General features: G+C 45.7%; 1 long non-coding RNA gene across 1 annotated transcript; it reads left to right on the plus strand.

The window, feature by feature from the left end:
* Positions 1-673: 673 nt before the first annotated feature.
* Positions 674-1,181, plus strand: LOC126295117 (uncharacterized). Its single transcript, XR_007552385.1, has 3 exons — positions 674-776; positions 898-1,009; positions 1,116-1,181. It is a non-coding gene; the product is annotated as an uncharacterized LOC126295117 (long non-coding RNA).
* Positions 1,182-14,271: the final 13,090 nt, after the last annotated feature.

Genomic DNA, 14,271 nt, shown 5'->3' on the forward strand with positions numbered 1-14,271 from the left:
GCAAGGTATCGAAGGGCGGAACTCTTCCGAGGTCCGCCGAAGAATGTGATGATTTCAGCTCCGATTGTCCTTTTTATAGGGCTCGTTGACCCTCCAAAAATTGTCGAACATATCAGAATGGAAGCTGGCAATGTACAGCGCAGCGAAGGTGAGCGTACAAACTATTTTATATAGACGCACGATTTGGTGATTTGAATGAGTAGAGATGTTTTCCTGGTCCTTCAGTCATGGCATATGTTTCCGTAATAGTAAATACAATCAACAATATATATATGAATTATAATTTCCTGTCTTACATTCAGCAATTATTTGCGCTTTCTCTATTTTTAAATTCTATACGGCATTGTAACACTGAGCTACCAGTGGCGCCTTTCAGCGGCGGGAAAGGGATTTATTTCGGAGCCAGATCGATGCGCCGAGTTTTTATACTGAGCTACCATTAGCGCCGCTCAGCGGCGGGAATGGGAGCTATTTCGGCGTCAGACCGCAGCGCCGAGTCGCAGAGAAGATACACGCTTTGCGTCAATGCTACCTAGAAACAAGGCCTCATATCGTGAGCCTGTGACGTCTGAGAAGCTAGATACCGACACAAGTGATTCGTAGCATATCCATATTGTATTCTGTGCATTTTGTGAGTAGTTATTTGATCTATACTCACTGACGATGCCCTGAAGCTGTTGTATGCCGAATTGCACGGGCAATTACGATAATGGACCTAAAGTCAGTGTATTTTATTTTCCATCTGACGAGGCTGGACACCGAGTAAGAACTCTGTTGTAGGTATCAGTGTATTTGTTTGGTTAGTGTGTGGTAGTTGCTTGAAATGTAGTCCACCTGAACAAAATACAGTAAACAGAAGAATGTATTTATAATCTCATACTGTATGCTTGTTTTTAGACATGTGAACTGCATTTGAACAAGGACGATATTGTAAGCAGTACCAGCATGTATGACCCGAAAACTGGTATACTCTTGACAGCACCGTTGGATCGTCGACGCTTGAGAAAAGGTGAGTTACGTAACACGCTCTTAGTAAAGTACAGTGGCATAAGAACTATCTGTATTTCACTTATATGCTGTGAGATCGGTTTCATACTTCGTTATTAATTTTTCAGATGCTATCCCATCGAAGTTACCTGGCTGCCCATCTTACTTGTCGAGTCATCAAACTGCAGTACGAGAGGACCCAGAAATTCGTAGGGGGCGTTTAGGAAATCGTGCTCTTCGAGTTGTTATCCAAGAAAGTGTGGACACACATGCGAAAATGATTGATGCAATATCGTTCGATAGTTTAGAACAAATGAGAACAAAGTTAAGCGAGTGTGAAAACCACAGTGACTGGGTAGTGATAAACAAATCTGACAGTGTGAGCATAGTGTTACTAAATCATAGTCCTTACCCAAGAATTTTTTGCCAAGTAGTTATAAGCACTGGTTTATTACTCAGTGTCTTCAATAATGATATTGAAGTGAAATGTATTGGAAACATGAAATTTCCCAAGAAAGTAAGTAACATACAGGTGACGTTCTTAAGAACATTTATCTTCTGTATAATAGTTCTGAGGCTCCTGTGGATAACATTTTGTCTTTAATTGACCAGTTACTGCAAAATTTATTAGAGAAGTTGCCAGGAAACGAAACTAAAATTACATTTTTGAAGGAACAGATTTCAGTCTTGAAGTGCAGAAGTTCAACTCAATTTAGGTATGAGACTAACTCCATGATAATGTGGTCATTAGTACATGCTTACAAATTTTTGAGGAACACTGACTGTTTTTCTATGCCTAGTCCTAACACCCTTTCAAGGCTTTGTAGTAAACTCTCAACAAATCCCATCATTGAACAACAGGGTCATCAGTTTATGAGCTACATCACAAATAAAGTATGTAGTTTATCCTCAGATGATAAAACTGTGCTCCTGTTGATGGATGAAACTCATCTGAACTCTCATCTTGATTACAAAGCTGGAAATGTTGTAGTATGTGCCTTTAACACTGAAAAAAGTTTGTGTGCAACCAGCGCCTATGTTTTTATGGAAGGATGTGGTATCTATTCTGCCAGTTCATACTATTTAGAGTGATGTTCTGTTCTCTTACATTAAAGCAGTCATTCTTAAATTAGAAGCAGTTGGATTTGAGGTGGTTGGTATAGTAGCAGACAATAATGCAGTTCATAAGAAAGCAGTGTCATAAGTTTTCTACTCCTCCAGATGGGAAAGTAAAGTACGATCACCCTGTACAGTCTTCTCCAAATAGCCCATTGTATTATTTTGTGGACACTGACCATATTTTGAAGTGTATATGCAATAACTAGTTTAACCAAAAGGAGCAGATCTTGTGTTTTCCTGACTTCAGTGACAGTGTGATGGGAGGTTTGTCTTGTGTTGGAGCACTGAAAGAATTGCACTTGATAGAAAAAGATGAACTACTGCAATATGGCAGTTCCTCAACTTTGAAGTCTCTATTTTCTAACTCAACTGAGCGCCAAAATGTCAAGTTAGTGTTGCGTATTTTCAATGATATGACAGTTGTTGCTTTGGACACATTTGGTTCAAGGAAAGCAATTAGCAACTGGGAAAGTACTGCAACATTCATAAAAATAATAAATCGTTGGTGGAATATTGTAAATGTAAAAACATTACTCAAGGGACAGAGGTTAAGAAATATTTTCCAAGAACCAGTGACTAGTAAATCCTGTCGCATACAGGAATTCTTACAGTGCTTCTTCTCATGGTTATGTTCTTGGGAAGAGTGTAGTGATGAAAGAAAACTTACTCGAGACACATATGTTGTCGTTGTTATGGTCTTCAGTCCTGAGACTGGTTTGATGCAGCCCTCCATGCTACTCTATCTTGTGCAAGCTTCTTCATCTCCCAGCACCTACTGCAACCTACATCCTTCTGAATCTGCTTAGTGTAGTCATCTCTTGGTCTCCCTCTACAATTTTTACCCTCCATGCTGCCCTCTAATACTAAATTGGTGATTCCTTGATGCCTCAGAACATGTCCTACCAACTGATCCCTTCTTCTAGTCAAGTTGTGCCACAAACTCCTCTTCTCCCCAATCCTATTCAATACTTCCTCATTAGTTATGTGATCTACCCATCTAATCTTCAGCATTCTTCTGTAGCACCACATTTCGAAAGCTTCTATTCTCTTCTTGTCCAAACTAGTTCTCGTCCATATTTCACTTCCATACATGGCTACACTCGATACAAATACTTTCAGAAATCAATTTGTTATCACAAATTCTCTGTGAAACCCCAATCTCATAAAATTAGGGGAATAGTCTTTTATGTTCATCAGTAAATATATAATTAGTGCTGCTCCTGCTGTGTGGTTGACAAGTTTTTGTATATTTTTTTGTCCAGTCAGTAAATTAATTATTTTCACAAGGAGAACAATTCATTGCTAGTATTAGCATGTTAGTCTGCCATCATCATAAGTAAAAATTAATCTGCAGATCAGGTCCAGTCTGGCACAAGTGAACTATGGAGTGCAATGGTGAACACTGAACACTAAACATGACGGCACACACGAGACACTAATGGCGATGATCTCCGGCACGTGAAAGTCCACATAGCATGTGCGAGTCCAGGGACCTGCCGAGAGGGAAAGAAGGGCGGGAGGGGGGGGGGGTGGAGAGGGGAGAACAAAGACGCCAGTGGCTGAGGAAATGGAAGGAGGAGTAGAGGGTCAGGGGAGGGGAAGCCCGGGGGAGGAGTGGGAAGAAAGGGAGGAGGGAGGGAGGGTGCCCAAAGGAACAGACACAGGAAGAGGAAAGGAGGATCAAAGTTGGTAGGAGGGGTATATGGAGGCAAGGAGGACATCATCAGTGAGGGGGAGCTGGCGGAAGACACCTTGGGAGAGGGTAAGGAGGGTGGAGAGATGGAGACCGGGTGGGACGGGGGAATAAAGGCGGGGGCGGGAGAGGATGGGCGAGACAAGCGGGTGAGGAGGGTCGAGTTTGCGGGAGGCGTACAGGATCCATACCCTCTCAAGGAAAAGGAGGAGGTAGGGGAATGGAATGAGATCATACTGGATCCGTGTGGGGGAGGGGAGACGGATGCGATAGGCGAGGCGAAGAGCATGGCGTTCAAGGATTTGGAGGGATTTGTAAAAGGTAGGAGGGATGGAGACCCATGCCAGATGGGCATAACAAAGGATAGGGCGGGTGAGTGATTTATAGGTGTGGAATATGGTGGAGGGGTCAAGACCCCACGTACAGCCAGAGAGGAGCTTGAGGAGACAGAGTCGGGAGTGTGCCTTGGCTTGGATTGTCCGGAGATGTGGGGTCCAGGAGAGTTGACGGTCGAGGGTGACGCCAAGGTACTTGAGGGTGGGGGTGAGGGCGATAGGATGGCCATAGACGGTGAGATAGAAGTCAAGGAGGCGGAAGGAAGGGGTGGTTTTGCCTACAATCATCGCCTGGGTTTTGGAGGGATTGACCTTGAGCAACCACTGGTTGCACCAAGCAGTGAACCGTTCAAGATGGGATTGGATAAGGTGTTGGGAGCACTACTGGGTGGGGGCAAGGGCCAGGAAGGCGGTGTCATCGGCAAACTGGAGATGGTGGACGGGGGGTGACAGCGATGGTATGTCCGCCATATATAAAAGGTACAGAAGGTGAGATAGGACAGAGCCTTGGGTCACACTGGCGGAAGGAAAAAAGGTGTAGGAATCCGTGTTATAGATGGTGACATAGGAAGGACGGCAGGAGAGAAAGGAGCCAATCAGACGGATGTAATTAATTGAAGGCCAAAGGTTTGGAGCTTGAAGAGGAGATCGGAATGCCATATGCGGTCATAAGCACGTTCGATGTCCAGGGAGAGGAAGATTCAAGAGTGATGGGAATTAAGCTGTTCGGAGAAGAGATGAGTGAGGTGAAGCATGTTTGAGGTTCAGTGAGAGGAAGATTGCAGAGCAACAGGAATTACGCTTTTTGGATAGGAGATGAGTGAGGTGAAGGAGAAGGTCGTCGGAAGAGAAGGATGGCCGAAAGCCACACTGGGTAATGGGAAGGAGGCGGTGCTAGCAGAGATGCTGGTGGATTCTGCAGGTGAGGATAGATTCCAGGACCTTGCTGAAGACCGAGGTAAGGCTGATGGGACAGTAGGAGGGGACGGCATATGGCGGTTTACCAGGTTTAAGGAACATGAGGATACGGGAGGTGTTCCACAGGTCGGGGTAGTAACCGGTGGACAGGACTACATTGTAGAGCCTGGCTAGGGTGGAGAGGAAAGAGACAGGAGCTTCACGAAGGTGACGGTAGGTGACACGATCGTGACCAGGAGCGGTGTTGGGTTTGGTGTGGAGTGTAGCAATGAGATCCTGTGTAGTGATAGGGGCATTGAGTTCTGTGTGTGCAATGGTGTCCAAGTACTGGAAACCTGGCACGAGGGGAGGGACAGAGGTGTCAGTTCGATTGCTGACATCCAGGAAGATGGAGTAATCGAACTGGGGATCGTCGGGGATCGAAAATACATCAGAGAGGAAGGAGGCAAAGTGATTGGCCTTAATAAGGGAGTCAGGGAAGGGGTGATCATCATGGAGAAGAGGATAGTAGGGGGAGGGTTTAGTTCCAGTAAGGCGACGGAAGGCGGACCAGAACTTGGATGAGTTGATAGGCAGGATAGCATTTAAACGGGTGCATGTCTGCCGCCAGTCCCGGCATTTCTAGGCCGCGAGGAAATTACGAATGTGTCGCCGGAGTTGCCAGTGGCATCGTCGTGTGTCCGGGTCACGCGTGTGGAGGAAGGCACGGTAGAGACAACAGGATTCATGGAGGAGGAGGACGGCCTGTGGGTGTAAGGTAGGACAATGGGGGGTGGATGGCGACAGTAGGGACATGGGCTTCCATGGCCTCAGGCAAGGTCTGCTGGAGAAAGGTGGCAGCATGGGTTACATCATAAGGGTGGTGGTAGGTGAAGGGTTGGCTATCAACCTGGGTGGAGAGGGTATCCCGGTAGGCATTCCAGTTGGCACGGGAATAGTCATGGATGTACTTTGAGGGAGGGTCATGACGAGGGTCGGGGTGGGGGCGACAACCATCGGAAATGGTGAGGAGGACACGGAGATGGTCGCTACCTATGGGCTCCAGGACATCCACCGTTATGCGGCCAAAGAGGTTAGGTTAGGAAAGGATAACATCGGGATTGGAGTTGGATTTGGGACGGGTGTGCTGGGGGATGGGGTGAGGTCCCCTTGAAGGGAGGAGAGGAACTGATGCCACCGCCGTAACTGGGCGGCGGAAGGACTATGGATGTTGAGGTTGGCGGTGATCACGTAGGAGGAGAAGGTACGGTCAATGTGGGAGAGGAAGTTGTAGGGAATGGGGACGTTAGGGCGGGAATAGATGGTGGCGCAGGTAACGGTAAAACCAGGAAAGAGGAGACTAAGGATCAGGTATTCAGTGGGGTCGGGAAGGAGAGGTTGGAGCCGAACTGGGATCTGGCAGTGGTGACCAATGGCAACTCCGCCACGCTCAATCGGGAGAGGATTATCGGAGCGGTGAAGGAGGTAGGGCAATGTGTAGTCAATGTGGTGGGGTTGGAGGAACGTTTCATTGAGGAGGAAGGGTTCACGTGGTGGGTGGCAAGGGTGTGCAGGAAGAGGTTCTTGTTGGGGGGGAAGGCAGCAGATGTGGTAGAATAGGATAAGGTGCAACACGGGGGTTGGGGTTGGCGGGTTGGAGATGGAGAAAGAGCAGCGGTGAGGGAAACATTGTGGCCAAAACAGGTGATGGTGAGGTGGGAGAAGATGTCAGTATGGATGGTAGGGCTGGGGGAGGAGATGAGAACGAAATCCCGTCTGGGAGTGAGGAGAGAGATGGGGGCACCAGGGACGTGTTTACAGAGGAGGAGGGAGAGATTCCGGGCCTCGAGAATGGAAGGATCTGGATGAGAGAGGAGGTATTTGTATAAAGAAGGGGGGGAGGAGGAGGAGGAAGCGGAGGGAGCAGGGGCAGGTGGGGAGACATCCGTGGCATCCTGGGAGGGGGAAGGAGGACGGGGCAGGGCCTTTTTGGGAGCGGAGGAGGTGGCGGGGCCACTAGGGCGTTTAACGGCAGGAGAAGGCTGGGTGGTGATATGAGGGATGGGAGCTATAGGGAGGTGGCGGGAACGGGCAGGTCCTGGCGTGGACACAGCAGACGGCGCCAGAGATGGTGACGGTGAACGCGACAGTGGTGGCAGTGATGGCGAAGGCGATGGGGAGAGTTGGGTGTGGGCAGCGGCCCTACGGGCCACCACCCCAGCTGGAGCTGCAGTGACAGGCTGGTGGGGTGGGGGGAAAGGATCAGAGGGAGAGGAGCAGGAGGAAGAAGCTGTAGAGGGGGCGACAAAAAGCGAAGGCGAAGGGAGAGTGAGAAGAGGAGGGATGGAAAGAGGGGGGGGGGGGTGTGACTGGGCTCACCATGTAATGGTGGTGGTGGCGGCAGAGGGGGACGTGTAAACTGTGGCTGTGGTGGTAGTGGTCATAGTGGTGGTGGGGGCTGACATGACGACAAGGATAAACAAAAAGACACAGGACAAAAAGGAAAGGGGAAGAAGAAGAAGGAAAAAACTTGGGACAGATGAAGACGGATGAAGACAGACGACAACCAGAGTCCCACACTGCTGGCGCAGAAGCTGAGGCCGACGATGACTGGCAGGAATGGCGCTGCAGCAGCAGCAGCTGCTGCTGCAGCAGCTGATTCTGCTCAGCTGTACCTCTGGCTGGCTGGCTGGCTGGCTGGCTGGCTGGCACCTGAAAAACTAGCGCTTTGATTAGTGCTAGAATGGCACAACCAAACGTCGGTAACCTTGTGGAGTACCGCCGGAGAGTGTACACGTCACTATAGTCTTCACGCTATATATACCCGCAGTAAACACTTCAAACATTACTGACGCGTTCTAGTTCTTCGTATTACATTTAGAAAGAATCACCAGCTCACTGTTTCGCTATTCAAATGGGAACTGCCTGATTCTTGCGCGTGACGCTGCTTAAAGCAGTTCCAGCCCTGTACTACTGGAGAAGTCTGGTATTTTCTCAAATGAAGGTGCTTGTATCGTCGATACAGGATGCGCAACATGCAGCGACATCTGTGGACCGACCTTGTCAACATAAACCTGTTAATAAATATATCTCACTGACAAGGGAAACTCCAAATCGCACGTCCGGCAGATTTAGTGGTAAGATGACCCAGTGAACAGCCTGTTAAAACTTGGATGCAGATGAAGCATGAGAACGAGGAGGAGGTATGCCAATCTTAAGAAAAAAACGCAAAATAGAAGTATTGGACGCTCGAAGGATAAGACATGCAATAGAGAGTCGCTCTGTATTCAAATTTGTCCTGTGTTGTGGTGTAACGCCTGTTTACAACGGTGAGCTGTAAGGAAGGGACCTATAACGACAGCTGATTCTACACAACTACTCTATTAGCAACCGAAATGTAGTGGCTTTCGAATGGGAACCAAAAACCTTTGATGACAAGGCAACAAGTCAACCAAGCCCTCTGCCATGAAACACATCTGGTATGTCATACACACCACTAGTGGAAATACATGTGTCACATGACCAACACACCTAATTTGTACACTTGGTAAGTGAGTGAGGTGTGCATCCTTATCCAATTTAGGTGTTCATCAGAATGTGAGTGTAATCACTCTCAAGGAAATGATGAAAACACAATTGTTCGTCACATAAACTGCAACAGATGAACGTAACAGTTGCACAATCAGACAGTTTCTCCATGCTCTATATTTTAACGTTTTGCCGCGCGGGATTAGCAGAGCGGTCTGAGGCACTGCAGTCTTGGACTGTTGCGGCTGGTCCCGGCGGAGGTTTGAGTCCTCCAGTTATTGTGCTTCTAAGATATTTAAGTTCATTTACTTGGCTAATGGTAGAATGTCCTATTTTAATATTGGACAGTCTGCGTCTGGTACTGATGACCATATTCTTTGTTTTTGCTGTGTTTATTTGCATCCCATATTCCACACAAGCTTCATTCTGATCTTTCAGCATGTTATTCACTGTCCGCTCCCTTTCTGCCACTAAACCATGTCATCAGCAAATCTGATACATTCTATCCTTTTTCCACCAATAGATATACCTCTTTTCCCATCTAAGCTTTTCGCAATAATCTCTTCAAGGTATACGATAAACAACAGTAAGGAAACGCAACAACTTTGTCAAAACACCTCATCCAATGCTGCTTCCTTCTGACATTTCATTTCCAATCCTCATCCTTACTTTCTGGTGTAAATATAGATGCCATATCAGTCGTCTGTATTTCCAATCTACTCCTTTCCTCTTCAAAATACCCATCAGCTTGTTCCACTGAACTCTGTCAAAAGCCTTTTCTAAATTTATAAAAACAGCAAAGATTTCACTATCATGTTTCATATATCTTTCCCCTATAGTTCGTAACAGGCCAATAGCATCTCTTGTTCCTTTTCCTCTTCAAAATCCGAAGTGATCCTCTGCAATCCCTCTATCCAGTTTGCCATATAACATACATATAAAAGCAACTAAAGAAGTAACGAATGTTTCAACTATGCTGCCAACTTTTGCTGGGAAACCTTCACACAACCTCCATACAGTCCCAAACTCTCCCCATGTTATTTCCATATTTTTCAAAGTGCTGAAGATAGACATTCTTGGCCATCTATTTGCTTCACACCAAGAGGTGCTCACATGAGTACAGTCATGGTTCTGTAGGCAACCACAAACATTTATCTGTGAAGGGATTGACCAAGTATCTCACAGTAGCATAAATGTATTCACAACTATGGTGATTACTTCTTAAATAATACACAGTTAACTTAACTCTTCAATTAGTTTTGTTTCCGTTTGACTGCCGGTTATACATGGGGCTTTCATGTCGTGTACTGTTTCAGAAGTTTTTTCTTATCAGTGCAACCAAATATGTTATGACAAAAGATGAATGTGACAGGGTTCAGATCCCATGCAGAGCCAATCACAAAATATTTTGATTTCATTGATTACTATCAAATTATTTTAAATTCTGTTATATTGGCTCAATGATAAATCTATACTAGCAGATCCCTCTACCTCCCCATTCCTCCAACACACAGAAATTCATAAGATCAATTTCTTTGATCAGTCTCTTTGGGTGGTTGTGGCGAGCAAGGACATAACTGACAAAAGACATATAAAACAGGTCATTATAACAAATCCAATGAAGACCTGATTGGCCAAAAGCTTTGTTTGACAGTCTTTTTGTTATGCCTGTCTGCGAATCAGCATCTCCACTATATGGTGAGTGACAACTATCCTCTTCATGATATTATGAAACATTAATCTTCCTTTTTTATTGCTGTGAGATGACAAAGCAATTCAGATAAAGTTACTGGTGTCAGTATTCCAAAGCAAACAACTGCTTTTGTTTTTATAACCAGTGCCCGATTTTTGATGGTGTGCCATACCAATACCTCCGATCAAAAAAATCATTGAAATAATGTATTAAGACATTAATTTTAAAAAATTCTGCCTGGTAGGTCACAGTATTGGTAATTCTATTTTTTATTTTTTACAAATTAAACAATGGTCATAATTGTTGGTACTTCTGCTTGTTTTACTTCTTCAAGATCATGTCACATACAAAAGGTCAAACCAAACTGATTATTACTAGGAGAAACTGTTGTAAATAGTGTTCATTTTTATAGCCCATTATATGCTCTCACAGACTGATCAATCTGAAGTCAGAAGCAGAGAAGAGGTGATGTGTGGAAAAATCAAGGAAAAAGAACTGGACAGATGACAAATAAGAAGCTGTGTATCGTTAGCTGAATGTGTTATAAGTGGCTCATTATACCTTATTCTAAACATAGCAATATCATTAAAAGGAGAGTTGCTACTCACCATATAAAAGACTGTCACAAATATTCAGCCAAATATAGCTTCCTTATCAAGAAGTCCCTTCCACACAGACTAGCCACTCCTGGAGGTTGTATCTGCATCAGTCCCTCTCAAAACATGCTGAGGGTGTCACTGAAGTCCTCACAAACTGTAATTATCCTCCAACATTGCACAAAAACAAATCTCATGCGCTTTATGTTTCCAGTCTTCCACCACCTCCCAAAGTCCCACCATCTGGCCACAGAGGAGTATTCCCCTCATAGTTCAGCACCACCCAGGACTGGAGCAACTGAATTACATTCTCCGCCAGGGTTGCGACTGCCTCTTCTTGTGCCCTGAAATGAGAAATTCCCTGCCCACTCTCCTTCCCTCCCCTCCCAAAGTGGTTTTCTGCTGTCCACAGAACCCACACAGTAACTCATCCACCTCCACACAACCTCTTACCTCATGGATCATACCACTGTAATAGACCTAGATATAAGACCTGTCCTATACATCCTCCCACCACCACTTATACCAGTCAGGTCACAAACATCAGCTATCCCATCAAAGGCAGGGCTAACTGTGAAGCCAGCCATGTGATCTACAAGCTCAGCTGCATTCTATGTGGGAATGATGACCAATAAGCCGTTTGTCTGCCTGAATGGTGACCAACAAACTGTGGCCAAGAAACAAGTGGACTGCCTTGTTGCTGAGCACACTGCCAAACACGAGATCTTTCATTTCAATGACTGCTTGACAGCCTGTGACATATAGACCTTTCCCACCAAAATCAGCTTTTCTGAATTGTGCAGGGTGGGAAATTTCCCTGTAATATATCCTACATTCTCATAAACCTCCTAGCCTCAAAGTTAATCAGTCATTGTCCTCTCCCATCCAACCCCTTCTCAGTTCCCATTCCAGCACTACACTGCCCTCATTCCTCCATCGCACCCAGTCTTTTAACTTCTCTCCTTTCCCACTATCCCTCCCCCTCCCTCTACGCTGCCTCTATCCATCTCATCCCTGAGCACTCCCCAACAGCATGTCACTGTCCACCACCCATACCCTACTATCCCTCCCCCTCCCCGCCCAGCCTGCTCCTTATCCCCACCCAGTCACCACTCCCATCATGCACTGGTGGTGCTCCTCACAGTGTGGCCTCAGTTGCTCGAGACAGCAGTCTTGTGTGTGATTTGCATTTGCATGAGCATGTACGTGTGTGTTTGTCATCTAATTCTGACGAACACCTTACTGGCAAAAAAACTTTTTGTTGTGCCTATTTGCAAGTCAGCATCTCCACTATATGGTGAGGAGCAACTCTGCTTTTCACAATATTATTACATTCCACGTCTGCCCCCAGTAGCTGAATGGTCAGAGTGACAGAATGTCAATCCTCTGGGCCCGGGTTCTATTCCCGGCTAGTCGGAGATTTTCTCTGCTCAGGGAGTGGGTGTTGTGTTGTCCTAATCTTCATCATTTCCTCCCCATTGATGTAAAGGTCGCCAAAGTGGCATCAACTTGAAACACCTGCACCCATCAAACCGTCTACGTGACGGGAGGCATTAGCCACATGACTTCATTTCATTACATTCCATCCTGGATTTTCCATTGTTTGAATATTCTAAACAGATGCACAGTGAGTCTTTGATAAGTTTTCCAGGAGAGATGAAAATTCAGTATTTCTTCATCCAATTCATGTTCAGATTGCTTGAAATTAACATCTGATGGCAAACCTAAAACTAAATGGAATATTGTCTCACAATAAGCGATAAATGCATGTTCAAGTTGCTGACTAGCAGAAATTGTCATGTGATTCTTCAGTTTCTCCCAGCGTATTTCTTGCTCAAACAGTCCACAGGTGTATTGTCAGTCCATAGTGTCCAACAGGCACAATATTTCGCCGATCAGACATGTCGGCATCGTCATGTGTGCTGACGAACTGAGCTCGTGAGGATGGGCGGCCATCTTAAATCACCTCCCCTCACGATGCATTCTCTCCACGCTCCGTGCCCGCGTGTCAGCGGTCGGCGAGACACTGGCGTTGGCATCTGTGGTGGCATAGGTATAATTGCCACGTCTGCCCGAGTCGTCTGTTTGTTTCCTTTGCTGAGTGTCTTTTTAATTAGACTCAATGCGGGTTCCCATGCCCTGCGTAAGTTGTAGCCGCAATCTCGGTTGCTGAGTCTCTGCTTGGTACGAATTTCAATAGCCTCTCTAACGACGCTTAGATGTCTGTGCCAAGACCCTGGTATGTTGGTAGTCCATTTTGTGGTTTTCGGATGAACAGGGTCATATGACCGGCTACTTGTTGGGGTACCCAAGTCGAGTGTGCCTCTGATGTTCTCGGCAATGATCTTCAATGGTGCGTACTGTATGTCCAATGTTAGACTTCCCACACTGACACGGAATCTGGTATATGCCGGCCTTCCACAAACAGAGATTGTCTTTTACACTTCCCAATAATGCTTGCGTTTTATTTGGTGGGCAAAAGACAGCTCCTACTCGGTGTTTCCTCAATATTCGTCCTATTTTTCCCGATAGTGTGCGAGTATACGGTATATAGGCAGTGTCTATCTCTTTCTCCGTGACTTCTTCTGTCTCCACACGCTGTACTGTAGAGGAGGGGTGGAGAGCACATCTGATCTGCCGTTGCGAGTACCCGTTTTTGTGGAATGCAGTTTTGAGATGTACCAGTCCTTGGGGCAGACTCTCTGCATCAGAGATGGTGCGTGCCTTGTGCACCAGTGTTTTTACCACCCCATTCCTCTGCACAGGATGGTGGCAGCTATCCGCTTTGTAATGTACCCTCTTTCGTCCAGTGTGAAAATCAAATATCAAGCGACAAAATTTCAATTCATTTAAATGCTATTTCAAACCCTGAGATTATGATGATCAATTGACGATACCCCGCCAGCTTGGGTGGTCGGTATCTACAACAGATGATGTTAAGCTTAATATTTAGACAAAAGAATGATACATCACAGAATACTAAAACTAATTAAAATACCTTACATTTAGATGCTGAATTTGGTCTCATTGTCTTGATTCTCGCCATGGTGCGTTCCATCCATCTAACATTGTTAGTATTAGGTCCGGGTCTTTGTGTGGTAATGAAAACTGGTACTCGCTTTTTGTTTTACTATTGATTCTTGATTTTTATTAATTTAACTTTTTCACAATAATTTCCATCTTCATATCACATACTATTTATAGATACTCTCCATATAAGACGACAGACTTCCTTCCGTACTCCCATCAACAGTCCACCTCACAAAAAACACGCTCTCCCCACAACAGTCCAACTAACTCACTCCAACAGTCACCTTAACAATGTCCGACTCTCTACCTTTCACACAAGAATGTCTTTGGCTCACACTGGTGCCAACATATTCTCCAGAAATAAACAAATAAGGTTCACATTATAGAATAATA

The sequence above is a fragment of the Schistocerca gregaria genome, chromosome 11 (assembly GCF_023897955.1).
Source record: "Schistocerca gregaria isolate iqSchGreg1 chromosome 11, iqSchGreg1.2, whole genome shotgun sequence".
Classification (NCBI taxonomy): Eukaryota; Metazoa; Arthropoda; class Insecta; order Orthoptera; family Acrididae; genus Schistocerca; species Schistocerca gregaria.